This window comes from Coregonus lavaretus (assembly GCF_964263955.1).
Source record: "Coregonus lavaretus genome assembly, chromosome: 5".
NCBI lineage: Eukaryota > Metazoa > Chordata > Actinopteri > Salmoniformes > Salmonidae > Coregonus > Coregonus lavaretus.
In genome coordinates, this window is record NC_139992.1 from 77,205,695 (window position 1) to 77,220,531 (window position 14,837).

The following is a 14,837-nucleotide window of genomic DNA, read 5'->3' on the forward strand; positions in this document are numbered from 1 at the left end:
TTCCTACCAGCGGAGCAAGAAGGAAATGCAAAAGAATCAACAGCTTTGTCTCCCCTCTGCATTCAAGCAGCCCTTTGCAGCTGATTCTGACCGAGCCAAAGAAATGACAAAGTTGTAGCTCAGTTGGTAGAGCATGGCGCTTGCAACGCCAGGGTTGTGGGTTCGTTTCCCACGGGGGGCCAGTATGAAAAATGTATGCACTCACTAACTGTAAGTCGCTCTGGATAAAAGCGTCTGCTAAATGACTAAAATGTAAAATGTAAATGATAGATGTATTTATAGTTGTGGATATGCGCCCATTCTCTGTGGTTGAGAAAAATAAGGGGTTTCAGCACTTCGTGAAATAACTCGAGCCACGTTTCGAACTTCGGCCTCTCGCACCCATTTCAGCCAATAGGTATTACCCGCTCTATATAAGCAAGCTAAAGGTGAAGTTGTCAATGAATTGGCCAATGCACACTGTGCTGCGCTTACTACAGACAGATGGACCTCCAGGGCCACAGAGAGCTACTTAACAGTGACAGACCATCACATTACTTACCCCCAAAGTGGGAGATGAGAAGTACTTCCTACAGACACGCCCCCTTTATTAGTCACACAAGTGCGCATACTTTTCTCTTTGTAAGAAAACATTATAGCAGAGACCTATACAATGTATAAGCCATGTTCACAACATTATAGCATAGTCCTAAACAATGTCTAAGCCATGTTCACAACATCATAGCATAGTCCTAAACAATGTCTAAGCCATGTTCACAACATTATAGCATAGTCCTAAACAATGTCTAAGCCATGTTCACAACATTATAGCATAGTCCTAAACAATGTCTAAGCCATGTTCACAACATTATAGCATAGTCCTAAACAATGTCTAAGCCATGTTCACAACATTATAGCATAGTCCTAAACAATGTCTAAGCCATGTTCACAACATTATAGCATAGTCCTAAACAATGTCTAAGCCATGTTCACAACATTATAGCATAGTCCTAAACAATGTCTAAGCCATGTTCACAACATTATAGCATAGTCCTAAACAATGTCTAAGCCATGTTCACAACATTATAGCATAGTCCTAAACCATGTCTAAGCCATGTTCACAACATTATAGCATAGTCCTAAACAATGTCTAAGCCATGTTCACAACATTATAGCATAGTCCTAAACAATGTCTAAGCCATGTTCACAACATTATAGCATAGTCCTAAACAATGTCTAAGCCATGTTCACAACATTATAGCATAGTCCTAAACAATGTCTAAGCCATGTTCACAACATTATAGCATAGTCCTAAACAATGTCTAAGCCATGTTCACAACATTATACCATAGTCCTAAACAATGTCTAAGTAATGTTTACATATTGATTTCACACACATATTGCACTTTAAGTGTTTTTGTTGATGAGTAATCGTGTGTTTTGATTTAAGAGAATCCAAAGTGTTGTTATTCCTGATGGTGCTGTCATCAGGTATTATATGAGTCATGATCATATATGGAATCAGGAATACCAACTTTGGATTTTCTAAAACAAAAAATAACTACAGTAACTGTTGGCATTAAATTTTACACTGTACCAAAACTAAACAGTGACTCCAAAACCGCAATTTGTACCAAACCGTGGGTTTGGTGAACCGTTACATCCCTAACACACACACGCAAACAAAGAACACACTGTGATTAAAAGGCTGTGTTATGCAAATGTAATTTTCTCTGGTGTATTGCTTTCTGTCGCTCCACGCATGGATGCTTAATAACTGCACTTTGGAGCAACACCCCTTCTATTAACCCAGCCCAGATAGACCTGTGTGTGTGTGTGTGTGTGTGTGTGTTCCCACTCCGCTCCACTCAGAGGTGTGATATTACTGCCACAGCCAGCCAAACGTGTAGATTAAACTTTAATCTATTCATTGTGCAGAGTTCATAATTCTGTTCCAGTGACTAAGACAAGAAGAGAGAAAGGAACAAGACAGAGAGAGAGGTAGACCGGGGGAGAGGGAAAGAGAGAGGTAGAGAGAGAGGGAAAGAGAGAGGTAGAGAGAGAGGGAAAGAGAGAGGTAGAGAGAGAGGTAGAGAGAGGTAGAGAGAGAGGTAGAGAGAGGTAGAGAGAGAGGTAGAGAGAGAGGGAAAGAGAGAGGGAAAGAGGGGTAGAGAGAGAGGGAAAGAGAGGTAGAGAGAGGGAAAGAGAGAGGGAAAGAGAGGTAGAGAGAGAGGGAAAGAGAGGTAGAGAGAGAGGGAGAGAGAGAGGGAAAGAGAGAGGTAGAGAGAGAGGGAAAGAGAGAGGTAGAGAGAGAGGGAAAGAGAGAGGTAGAGAGAGAGGTAGAGAGAGAGGGAAAGAGAGAGGGAAAGAGAGGGAAAGAGAGAGGGAAAGAGAGGTAGAGAGAGAGGGAAAGAGGTAGAGAGAGAGGGAAAGAGAGAGGGAAAGAGAGGTAGAGAGAGAGGGAAAGAGAGGGAGAGAGAGAGGGAGAGAGAGAGGGAAAGAGAGAGGTAGAGAGAGAGGTAGAGAGAGGTAGAGAGAGAGGTAGAGAGAGAGGTAGAGAGAGAGGGAAAGAGAGGTAGAGAGAGAGGGAAAGAGAGGTAGAGAGAGGGAAAGAGAGAGGGAAAGAGAGGTAGAGAGAGAGGGAAAGAGAGGTAGAGAGAGAGGGAGAGAGAGAGGGAAAGAGAGAGGTAGAGAGAAAGGAAAAGAGAGAGGTAGAGAGAGAGGTAGAGAGAGAGGGAAAGAGAGAGGGAAAGAGAGGTAGAGAGAGAGGGAAAGAGAGGTAGAGAGAGAGGGAAAGAGAGAGGGAAAGAGAGGTAGAGAGAGAGGGAAAGAGAGGTAGAGAGAGAGGGAAAGAGAGAGGTAGAGAGAGAGGTAGAGAGAGAGGGAAAGAGAGAGAGAGAGAGAGAGAGAGAGAGAGAGAGGGAAAGAGAGGTAGAGAGAGAGGGAAAGAGAGGTAGAGAGAGGGGGAAAGAGAGAGGTAGAGAGAGAGGTAGAGAGAGAGAGAGAGAGAGAGAGAGAGAGGGAAAGAGAGAGGTAGAGAGAGAGGGAAAGAGAGAGGTAGAGAGAGAGGGAAAGAGAGGTAGAGAGAGAGGGAAAGAGAGAGGGAAAGAGAGAGGTAGAGAGAGAGAGAGAGGGAAAGAGAGAGGTAGAGAGGGAAAGAGAGAGGTAGAGAGAGAAAGAGAGAGGTAGAGAGAGAGGGAAAGAGAGAGAGGTAGATGGAGAGAGGGCAGAGGCTGGGAGGTCAAACACACACACTGAACTAATCCTACAGTATGCTAACAGGCCATGAGAACCACAAATGTGCCTAAACACATACATACACACACCCTAGTGATAAGTGTGTGACCTTAAGTCAATAGAGCATCGTTTCTCCCTGAGAAAGGCATGTGTGAGCATGGATATGAATATGTCTGATTCATAACGAATATTTGTGAGAATCGTCAGAGAACCAGACAGAGAGTGTGTGTGTCTGTGTTTGATAGTCCTAATGCGAGAGAGTAGCGAGAGGAGAGAAAGTGAGTGAGAGAATGAGTGGAGAGAACGAGAGAGAAAAAGAGAGCGAGAAAGAGAGGGTACACAGAGAGAAAGAGAGAGAGAGAGGGTACACAGAGAGAAAGAGAGAGAGAGAGGGTACACAGAGAGAAAGAGAGAGAGGGTACACAGAGATAAAGAGAGAGAGAGAGGGTACACAGAGAGAAAGAGAGAGAGAGAGAGGGTACACAGAGAGAAAGAGAGAGGGTACACAGAGAGAAAGAGAGAGAGAGAGGGTACACAGAGAGAAAGAGAGAGAGAGAGAGAGGGTACACAGAGAGAAAGAGAGGGTACACAGAGACAGAGAGAGAGAGAGAGAGAGAGAGAGAGAGAGAGAGAGAGAGAGAGAGAGAGAGAGAGAGAGAGAGAGAGAGAGAGAGAGATTACAGCGATCCACAAAGAATTCGAAAAAACAAACCCAATTTTGATAAACTCCCTTATCTACTGGGTGAAAAACCACAGTGTGCCATCACAGCTGCAAGATTTGTGACCTGTTGCCACAAGAAAAGGGCAACCAGTGAAGAACAAACACCATTGTAAATACAACCCATATTTATGTTTATTTATTTTCCCATTTGTACTTTAACTATTTGCACATTGTTACAACACTGTATATATACATAATTTGACATTTGAAATGTCTTTATTATTTTGAAACTTCTGAGTGTAATGTTTACTGTTAATATTTATTGTTTATTTCACTTTTGTTTACTATCTACTTCCCTTGCTTTGGCAATGTTAACACACGTTTCCCATGCCAATAAAGCCCTTAAATTGAAATTGAATTAAATTGAAATTTAATTGAGAGAGAGAGATAGAGAGAGCGAGCGAGAGGGTACAGAGAGATAAAGAGAGAGTACACAGAGAGAAAGAGAGAGAGAGGGTACACAGAGAGAAAGAGAGAGAGAGAGGGTACACAGAGAGAAAGAGAGAGAGAGAGGGTACACAGAGAGAAAGAGAGAGAGAGGGTAGACAGAGAGAAAGAGAGAGAGAGAGAGGATACACAGAGAGAGCAGAGTTCTGCACAGCACTACGTTAACAAGGCTGTCTATGTTTCGCCATTTGAGTGATTGGTCCTCTGCTCCCCCATGTAGCCCAGCACAGGGAGAAATATAACTCTCATTCCTCTGCTCCCCCAAGTAGCCCAGCACAGGGAGAAATATAACTCTCATTCCTCTGCTCCCCCATGTAGCCCAGCACAGGGAGAAATATAACTCTCATTCCTCTGCTCCCCCGTGTAGCCCAGCACAGGGAGAAATATAACTCTCATTCCTCTGCTCCCCCGTGTAGCCCAGCACAGGGAGAAATATAACTCTCATTCCTCTGCTCCCCCATGTAGCCCAGCACAGGGAGAAATATAACTCTCATTCCTCTGCTCCCCCGTGTAGCCCAGCACAGGGAGAAATATAACTCTCATTCCTCTGCTCCCCCATGTAGCCCAGCACAGGGAGAAATATAACTCTCATTCCTCTGCTCCCCCATGTAGCCCAGCACAGGGAGAAATATAACTCTCATTCCTCTGCTCCCCCAGGTTGCCCAGCACAGATAGAAATATAAAACTCATTCCTCTAGAGATTAAATGATTTACTCCAACTATCCTTATTAGGGGATTCAATAGAGATAACTAGCCATCTGTCTCAACAGACAGAGAGCACGCAGCGATACCATACCTCTGGAACACAGCTGTACTGTAGATAGACAGTCTAGAACTGGGAGGGCTGAACAGACTGGAGAACAATAGGAAAACAATTATTGAAGGAGTCAAGAGGGTGAAGAAAGAAACAAGAGAGGAGAAGAAAGAGGGAAAGAGAGAAGAGAGGAGGAGAGAGAAGAGAGGAAAGAGAAGAGAGGAAAGAGAAGAGAGGAGGAAAGAGAAGAGAGGAGGAGAGAGAAGAGAGGAGGAAAGAGAAGAGAGGAGGAAAGAGAAGAGAGGAAAGAGAAGAGAGGAAAGAGAAGAGAGGAGGAAAGAGAAGAGAGGAGGAGAGAGAAGAGAGGAGGAAAGAGAAGAGAGGAGGAAAGAGAAGAGAGGAGGAAAGAGAAGAGAGGAGGAAAGAGAAGAGAGGAGGAGAGAGAAGAGGAGGAAAGAGAAGAGAGGAGGAGAGAGAAGAGGAGGAAAGAGAAGAGAGGAGGAGAGAGAAGAGGAGGAAAGAGAAGAGAGGAGGAGAGAGAAGAGGAGACAGGATGAATGAAAGAAAAGTGTCCCTACTGAACATTTGTCTGCTACCCTGAGACACCGGCTGAGAGCTAAGACAAATAGCAGTCTCTGCCTCAGGCTGTGTTAGATCCAGACCCAGATAACACTTCTGATACTTTCTCTAATTGATCTCACTTCAAAATCCCCCAGAATCATCCCAGACACCATGATTTAAATCATTAGCAATTGGCTGTAATTATCTGTATCCTTTTACCAGAGGGCTAATACACACCTTATTAAGCACAACTCAAACAGGCCGAGAGAGAGGGAGAGTGTGTGTGTGTGTGTGTGTGCGCGCACAAACGTAGGAGAGAGACAGAAAGTCGGAGAGTTGGAGCGTGAGCATAGACTTAGATAGACATGGCATCATTGTATCTGTCCCCTTATGACGTCTGTGAGAGCACGGGTAGCGCCACTGAGGCCATCTCCATTTTGAAGTAGTCCATTTTCTTCTTCTACTACTACTTCTTCTATCAGTTGGTAAACAAACTGAAAGGGTGCATACTGCCACCTGGAGTGTGTTGTTTGAACAGGTATAAAGCCAAGGTTGGCGTTAGGGAATGTTTGCTCGCGGGTATAATTCATTGGCTGATCCCTTCTGGTGACCTGGATGGAGTTACTGCATGTAACCCTTAACCAATAGGAAATCCCACCCAGTTGACTACTCTTGACTACTCCTTAACCAATAGGAAGTCCCATCCAGTTGACTACTCCTTAACCATTAGGATGTCCCACCCAGTTGACTACGCTTTAACCAATAGGAAGTCTCACCTAGTTTACCACTCCTTAACCAATAGGAAGTCCCAACGAGTTACTTATCTCTATTAAATTAGCTGTAAAACTGCAACTGCGGCCCCTCATGATGAGTTCAGATATTCTGTGGCCCTCACCCCCATCAAAGTTGCCCATCCCTGCACTAAACCAACCCTCTACTGCTAGCCTATCAGACACTACACCATGGTTCCCCAACTGGCGACCCGCGGGCCCAATTTGGTGTAGTGTCTGTAGTGTTACGTTTTCTGAGCAAAAAAAAACAACAGAAAAATGTTCATGGTTGGAGATAAAATACTGTAAAAACACAGGGAGAAGTTATTTTAATTCTATTTTACTTTTGGAAATCTGTTCCCAGGTAATCCCACACATAACAGACACGTGATCGTATACAAATGTAAGAAAGGTTTGAAATTAGGGCGGCAGGTAGCTTAGTGGTTAAGAGCGTTGTGCCAGTAACCGAAAGGTCGCTGGTTCTAATCCCCGAGCCGACTAGGTGAAAAATCTGTCGATGTGCCCTTAAGCAAGGCACTTAACCCTAATTTCTCCTGTAAGTCGCTCTGGATAAGAGCGTCTGCTAAATGACGTAAATGTAAATGATTATGTTTTAGTCAAATATTATATCTGTTTGGGCTTCTTTCGGTCAATTTGCAGTCTACTAATTATTTGTAATTATGTTCCGGCCCCCCGACCGTCCGCTCAAGAAGAAAACGGCCCACGGCTGAATCTAGTTGATGATCCCTGCACAGCACTAACCAGGTGCTAGCCTATCAGACACTGCGCCAACCAGGTGCTAGCCTATCAGACACTGCGCTAACCAGGTGCTAGCCTATCAGACACTGCTCTAACCAGGTGCTAGCCTATCAGACACTGCGCTAACCAGGTGCTAGCCTATCAGACACTGCTCTAACCAGGTGCTAGCCTATCAGACACTGCGCTAACCAGGTGCTAGCCTATCAGACACTGCGCTAACCAGGTGCTAGCCTATCAGACACTGCTCTAACCAGGTGCTAGCCTATCAGACACTGCGCTAACCAGGTGCTAGCCTATCAGACACTGCTCTAACCAGGTGCTAGCCTATCAGACACTGCTCTAACCAGGTGCTAGCCTATCAGACACTGCGCTAACCAGGTGCTAGCCTATCAGACACTGCGCTAACCAGGTGCTAGCCTATCAGACACTGCTCTAACCAGGTGCTAGCCTATCAGACACTGTACTAACCAGGTGCTAGCCTATCAGACACTGCTCTAACCAGGTGCTAGCCTATCAGACACTGCGCTAACCAGGTGCTAGCCTATCAGACACTGCTCTAACCAGGTGCTAGCCTATCAGACACTGCTCTAACCAGGTGCTAGCCTATCAGACACTAACCACTGGCCAGTGTTGATAGAGTGCAAAAGGCCTCCAGTCTATAGTATGGCTGGGATGATACCAGTATCACCATACTCCTTAGTATCGTAGCAATGAAACGAAACACCAAGCAGATTTAACTTCTTTAGGAAAACAGCCCTAATGTTGGAAACAAACATCATTATGTTGTCATCCAGAGTCACATTTATTTATTTTCCAAGCTGTAGCACACAATATGTTACATACAGCAGGTTTTAAAGGACCAAAGAGTTCGGTCTGCTTCGTGTTTTCATTTTGCCATGGAAAAGATATTGCGATACTGGTATCATCACAGCCCTAGTCTACAGCAGGCAATGCTTATCATCACAGCCCTAGTCTACAGCAGGCAATGCTTATCATCACAGCCCTAGTCTACAGCAGGCAATGCTTATCATCACAGCCCTAGTCTACAGCAGGCAATGCTTATCATCACAGCCCTAGTCTACAGCAGGCAATGCTTATCATCACAGCCCTAGTCTACAGCAGGCAATGCTTATCATCACAGCCCTAGTCTACAGCAGGCAATGCTTATCATCACAGCCCTAGTCTACAGCAGGCAATGCTTATCATCACAGCCCTAGTCTACAGCAGGCAATGCTTATCATCACAGCCCTAGTCTACAGCAGGCAATGCTTATCATCACAGCCCTAGTCTACAGCAGGCAATGCTTATCATCACAGCCCTAGTCTACAGCAGGCAATGCTTATCATCACAGCCCTAGTCTACAGCAGGCAATGCTTATCATCACAGCCCTAGTCTACAGCAGGCAATGCTTATCATCACAGCCCTAGTCTACAGCAGGCAATGCTTATCATCACAGCCCTAGTCTACAGCAGGCAATGCTTATCATCACAGCCCTAGTCTACAGCAGGCAATGCTTATCATCACAGCCCTAGTCTACAGCAGGCAATGCTTATCATCACAGCCCTAGTCTACAGCAGGCAATGCTTATCATCACAGCCCTAGTCTACAGCAGGCAATGCTTATCATCACAGCCCTAGTCTACAGCAGGCAATGCTTATCATCACAGCCCTAGTCTACAGCAGGCAATGCTTATCACACACACACACACACACACACACACACACACACACACACACAGTACCATAGGGTGGTGAGGTGGCCAGAGGCTGGTGCCGACCATGACCCACATTCCCCAGGCTTGTGGCCCTCGTCTAACAAGAGGAAACCGGGGGGATTATACTGGGGGGATTAGTTCATACCTCCACCAGCCACACACACCACCCCGTCTCTATTGACTGTTAGCATCATTTTGATGAGGATTATGATCATTACAACAACCATAATCAAAATCCCACTAATATGCTGCTCTCTGTGTGCTTATTTCCAGATCTGGGATGTGGTACACACACACACATGCAGGCAACACACACACACACACTTTAAAGTCAATGCTGGCTCACTGACAAGCTGCGGAATTGGTATTAATCATGTCTACACACCATACACAAATCACAAAAACATTAAAAAGACAACAACCCATTATGTTCATGTATTGACTGAAAATCTAGAAAAGAACAAATTGTCAGAGAAATGAGCCTGAACCAAACAGACAGTGTCTGTAGGAGAGCAGAGAGGGTGTTAAGAGTGTCAATGGATGACATCAGAAACATGGACAGCTCTCCTCCAGGGGTAAAGGTATTACAGTCTGACAACAGGGTCCCCGCTGAGGGTGGGTGTACATATATAGGTGCCTGTGTTCGTGTGTGTGTTTCAAAGAGGAGAGAGAGAGAGAGAGAGAGAGAGAGAGAGAGAGAGAGAGAGAGAGAGAGAGAGAGAGAGGGAGAGAGAGAGAGAGACAGAGAGGGAGAGAGAGAGAGAGAGAGAGAGAGAGAGAGAGAGAGAGAGAAAGAGAGAGAGAGAGAGAGAAAGAGAGGGAGAGAGACAACAGTGTTTCATCTCTGAGTTCCACTCGCTGCCAGGCATCCAAAGGGTTTCAGTCACTCTCCCATCCTGCCTGGTGCCATGGCAGGGTGAGATAGGGCTCTCTGTAGACGGGCTGGGTGGGGTGGGGCCGGGAGAGGGGATGACTCTCACGTTTCATCATCCAGCCTTCCCCTCAGTCTCTCTCACACACACACACCTACACCTACACACCACTTGAGGCACCGCAACATAACTGTTACTGGATGTGTCTTGGTCGCCAGCCAAATGACTGAGACATGTCTTTACATGAAATAGAACCTAGACTAGAACCAGCTAGAACCAGTTCTTCTCCTCTTTCCTGCTCTCAACTCCAATGTGGAGGCTCTGTAGTAATGGAGGAAATCAGCTTTAAAATCTCCTCTCACCTGCTGCTGGTTAGACAGTAAGTCAACACCATGACTACGTCCCAAATGGAACCCACCCTATTCCCTACATAGTGCACTACTTTTGAAAAAGAGCCCTATAAGCCCTGGTCAAAAGTTGTGCACTATGTAGGGAATAGGGTGCCATTTGAGACGCAACCTGAGACAAACCCCCAGTGTTCCTACCCACTGTGGTTCATTCATTCATTCTGAATGACATTCATTCCCCACACACACCAGCCAACCCACACCACCACCCCCGACATGTCACACAATCACAAAGGTCTCCCAACCAGTGCGTCGGTCAAGAAAACGGACACATTGAATTCCAGTCATTATGTGAGTGGTAATGTATAGACTATGATGATAAGTCTGTGTAGACATTGAAAAGGTTGTCTAAATGGGGCGAATCACTATGTCTCACACACAGACAATTCAGCTGAGGCCTTTGCACGGCTATAGGACTACTGAGGTAATACGGGGCTAGCTAGCTCATGTGACTCACACATTGTGATGTTCTCTCTGCTGGTTTAGGTTTGGTTCTCAGAGTTAATCTCCATCACAATATAAACCCTGATCAAATCCCTCCACTGTAAGAGGAGGAGGAGTGCTGGAATTACAGTGTGTGTGAGGGAGAAAGAGATTATAGTGTATGCTGGTCTATTCTTTGTGTGTGTGTGTGTGTGTGTGTGTGTGTGTGTGTGTATTTGTGTAGTCTTTGTAGGGATGTGTATGTGTGTGTAATCTTCGTAGGATGTGTGTATGTATGTGTGTGTACACATCCATTGATCTGTCCTGTGGGCGTGTTCTGTCCTGTGGGCGTGTTCTGTCCTGTGGGCGTGTTCTGTCCTGTGGGCGTGTTCTGTCCTGTGGGAGTGTGTGTATGAGGGATGGAGGCAGGACAAAACAGGAAGGACTGGTCCAGACAGGTTATCATAGAGAAGGTTATCAGACAGGTTATCATAGAGAAGGTTATCAGACAGGTTATCATAGAGAAGGTTATCAGACAGGTTATCATAGAGAATGTTATCAGACAGGTTATCATAGAGGGTTATCAGACAGGTTATCATAGAGAAGGATATGATAGAGAAGGTTATCAGACAGGTTATCATAGAGAATGTTATCACAGGTTATCATAGAGGGTTATCAGACAGGTTATCATAGAGAAGGTTTTCAGACAGGTTATCATAGAGAAGGTTATCAGACAGGTTATCATAGAGAAGTTCATCATAGAGAAGGTCATCATAGAGAAGGTTATCAGACAGGTTATCATAGATAAGGTTATCAGACATGTTATCATAGAGAAGGTCATCATAGAGAAGGTTATCATAGAGAAGGTCATCATAGAGAAGGTTATCAGTATCATAGAGAAGTTTATCAGACAGGTTATCATTGAGAAGGTTATCAGACTGATAAAGCTACGGGTCCAGACTCCAGAGAGGACTTCACTCTACCTTCCATTCTCTCAGAGATCAAGAGAAAACACAGGAAACGATCCGGGCTCATATCTCCATAGTTTAAATTTCTCACAATCCAAATCCCTTTCATGGCGTTCCCAAACACAGCCATAATACTGCTGCTGAACTGATGGGCAGCCAGCAACCGTCTGGGTCTCATGCACTGATAACATACACTGTGTGTGTGTGTGATGCATTGATAACTCAATGGGAGGTTTACAGTCCATTTCAGTTCACAGGAAACTGGGAATGAAAGGCCATTCTCTGCTGAGGGGAACAGTCCTGTAGTGGGGGCTCATATTACAACACACGAATGGCTGCTCCGTGCCAAAACAGAAACAAATATCAGTCTCTCTTTCACTCTCCTTCCCCCTCTATCTACCTCAATGACTCTCGCCCTGTCCTCTCTCTCTCTCTACACCTTCCTCTGTACAGCTCTTTACCTCTCTCTCTACACCTTCCTCTGTACAGCTCTTTACCTCTCTCTCTCTACAGCTTCCTCTGTACAGCTCTTTACCTCTCTCTCTCTACACCTTCCTCTGTACAGCTCTTTACCTCTCTCTCTCTACACCTTCCTCTGTACAGCTCTTTACCTCTCTCTCTACACCTTCCTCTGTACAGCTCTTTACCTCTCTCTCTACACCTTCCTCTGTACAGCTCTTTACCTCTCTCTCTCTACACCTTCCTCTGTACAGCTCTTTACCTCTCTCTCTCTACACCTTCCTCTGTACAGCTCTTTACCTCTCTCTCTCTACAGCTTCCTCTGTGCAGCTCTTTACCTCTCTCTCTACAGCTTCCTCTGTATAGCTCTTTACCTCTCTCTCTCTACAGCTTCCTCTGTACAGCTCTTTACCTCTCTCTCTCTACACCTTCCTCTGTACAGCTCTTTACCTCTCTCTCTCTACACCTTCCTCTGTACAGCTCTTTACCTCTCTCTCTACACCTTCCTCTGTACAGCTCTTTACCTCTCTCTCTCTACACCTTCCTCTGTACAGCTCTTTACCTCTCTCTCTACACCTTCCTCTGTACAGTTCTTTACCTCTCTCTCTACACCTTCCTCTGTACAGTTATTTACCTCTCTCTCTCTCTACACCTTCCTCTGTACAGCTCTTTACCTCTCTCTCTACACCTTCCTCTGTACAGCTCTTTACCTCTCTCTCTCTCTCTACAGCTTCCTCTGTACAGCTCTTTACCTCTCTCTCTACAGCTTCCTCTGTTCAGCTCTCTACCTCTCTCTCTACAGCTTCCTCTGTTCAGCTCTCTACCTCTCTCTCTACACCTTCCTCTGTACAGTTCTTTACCTCTCTCTCTCTACACCTTCCTCTGTACAGCTCTTTACCTCTCTCTCTACACCTTCCTCTGTACAGCTCTTTACCTCTCTCTCTCTACACCTTCCTCTGTACAGCTCTTTACCTCTCTCTCTACACCTTCCTCTGTACAGCTCTTTACCTCTCTCTCTCTACACCTTCCTCTGTACAGTTCTTTACCTCTCTCTCTACACCTTCCTCTGTACAGCTCTTTACCTCTCTCTCTACACCTTCCTCTGTACAGCTCTTTACCTCTCTCTCTCTCTCTACAGCTTCCTCTGTACAGCTCTTTACCTCTCTCTCTACACCTTCCTCTGTACAGCTCTTTACCTCTCTCTCTACACCTTCCTCTGTACAGCTCTTTACCTCTCTCTCTCTCTCTACACCTTCCTCTGTACAGCTCTTTACCTCTCTCTCTACACCTTCCTCTGTACAGCTCTCTACCTCTCTCTCTCTCTACAGCTTCCTCTGTTCAGCTCTCTACCTCTCTCTCTACACCTTCCTCTGTACAGTTCTTTACCTCTCTCTCTCTACACCTTCCTCTGTACAGCTCTCTACCTCTCTCTCTACACCTTCCTCTGTACAGCTCTTTACCTCTCTCTCTCTACACCTTCCTCTGTACAGCTCTCTACCTCTCTCTCTACACCTTCCTCTGTACAGCTCTTTACCTCTCTCTCTCTACACCTTCCTCTGTACCTCTCTCTCTACACCTTCCTCTGTACAGCTCTCTACCTCTCTCTCTACAGCTTCCTCTGTACAGCTCTTTACCTCTCTCTCTACACCTTCCTCTGTACAGCTCTTTACCTCTCTCTCTACACCTTCCTCTGTACAGCTCTTTACCTCTCTCTCTACACCTTCCTCTGTACAGCTCTTTACCTCTCTCTCTCTACACCTTCCTCTGTACAGCTCTTTACCTCTCTCTCTACACCTTCCTCTGTACAGCTCTTTACCTCTCTCTCTCTACACCTTCCTCTGTACAGTTCTTTACCTCTCTCTCTCTACACCTTCCTCTGTACAGCTCTTTACCTCTCTCTCTACACCTTCCTCTGTACAGCTCTTTACCTCTCTCTCTCTACACCTTCCTCTGTACAGCTCTTTACCTCTCTCTCTCTACACCTTCCTCTGTACAGCTCTTTACCTCTCTCTCTCTACACCTTCCTCTGTACAGTTCTCTACCTCTCTCTCTACAGCTTCCTCTGTTCAGCTCTCTACCTCTCTCTCTACACCTTCCTCTGTACAGCTCTTTACCTCTCTCTCTCTACACCTTCCTCTGTACAGCTCTTTACCTCTCTCTCTCTACACCTTCCTCTGTACAGCTCTTTACCTCTCTCTCTACACCTTCCTCTGTTCAGCTCTCTACCTCTCTCTCTCTACACCTTCCTCTGTACAGCTCTTTACCTCTCTCTCTCTACACCTTCCTCTGTACAGCTCTTTACCTCTCTCTCTACACCTTCCTCTGTTCAGCTCTCTACCTCTCTCTCTCTACACCTTCCTCTGTACAGCTCTTTACCTCTCTCTCTCTACACCTTCCTCTGTACAGCTCTTTACCTCTCTCTCTCTACACCTTCCTCTGTACAGTTCTCTACCTCTCTCTCTACAGCTTCCTCTGTTCAGCTCTCTACCTCTCTCTCTACACCTTCCTCTGTACAGCTCTTTACCTCTCTCTCTCTACACCTTCCTCTGTACAGCTCTTTACCTCTCTCTCTCTCTACACCTTCCTCTGTACAGTTCTTTACCTCTCTCTCTCTCTACACCTTCCTCTGTACAGTTCTTTACCTCTCTCTCTCTCTACACCTTCCTCTGTACAGCTCTTTACCTCTCTCTCTACACCTTCCTCTGTACAGTTCTTTACCTCTCTCTCTACACCTTCCTCTGTACAGTTCTTTACCTCTCTCGCTAC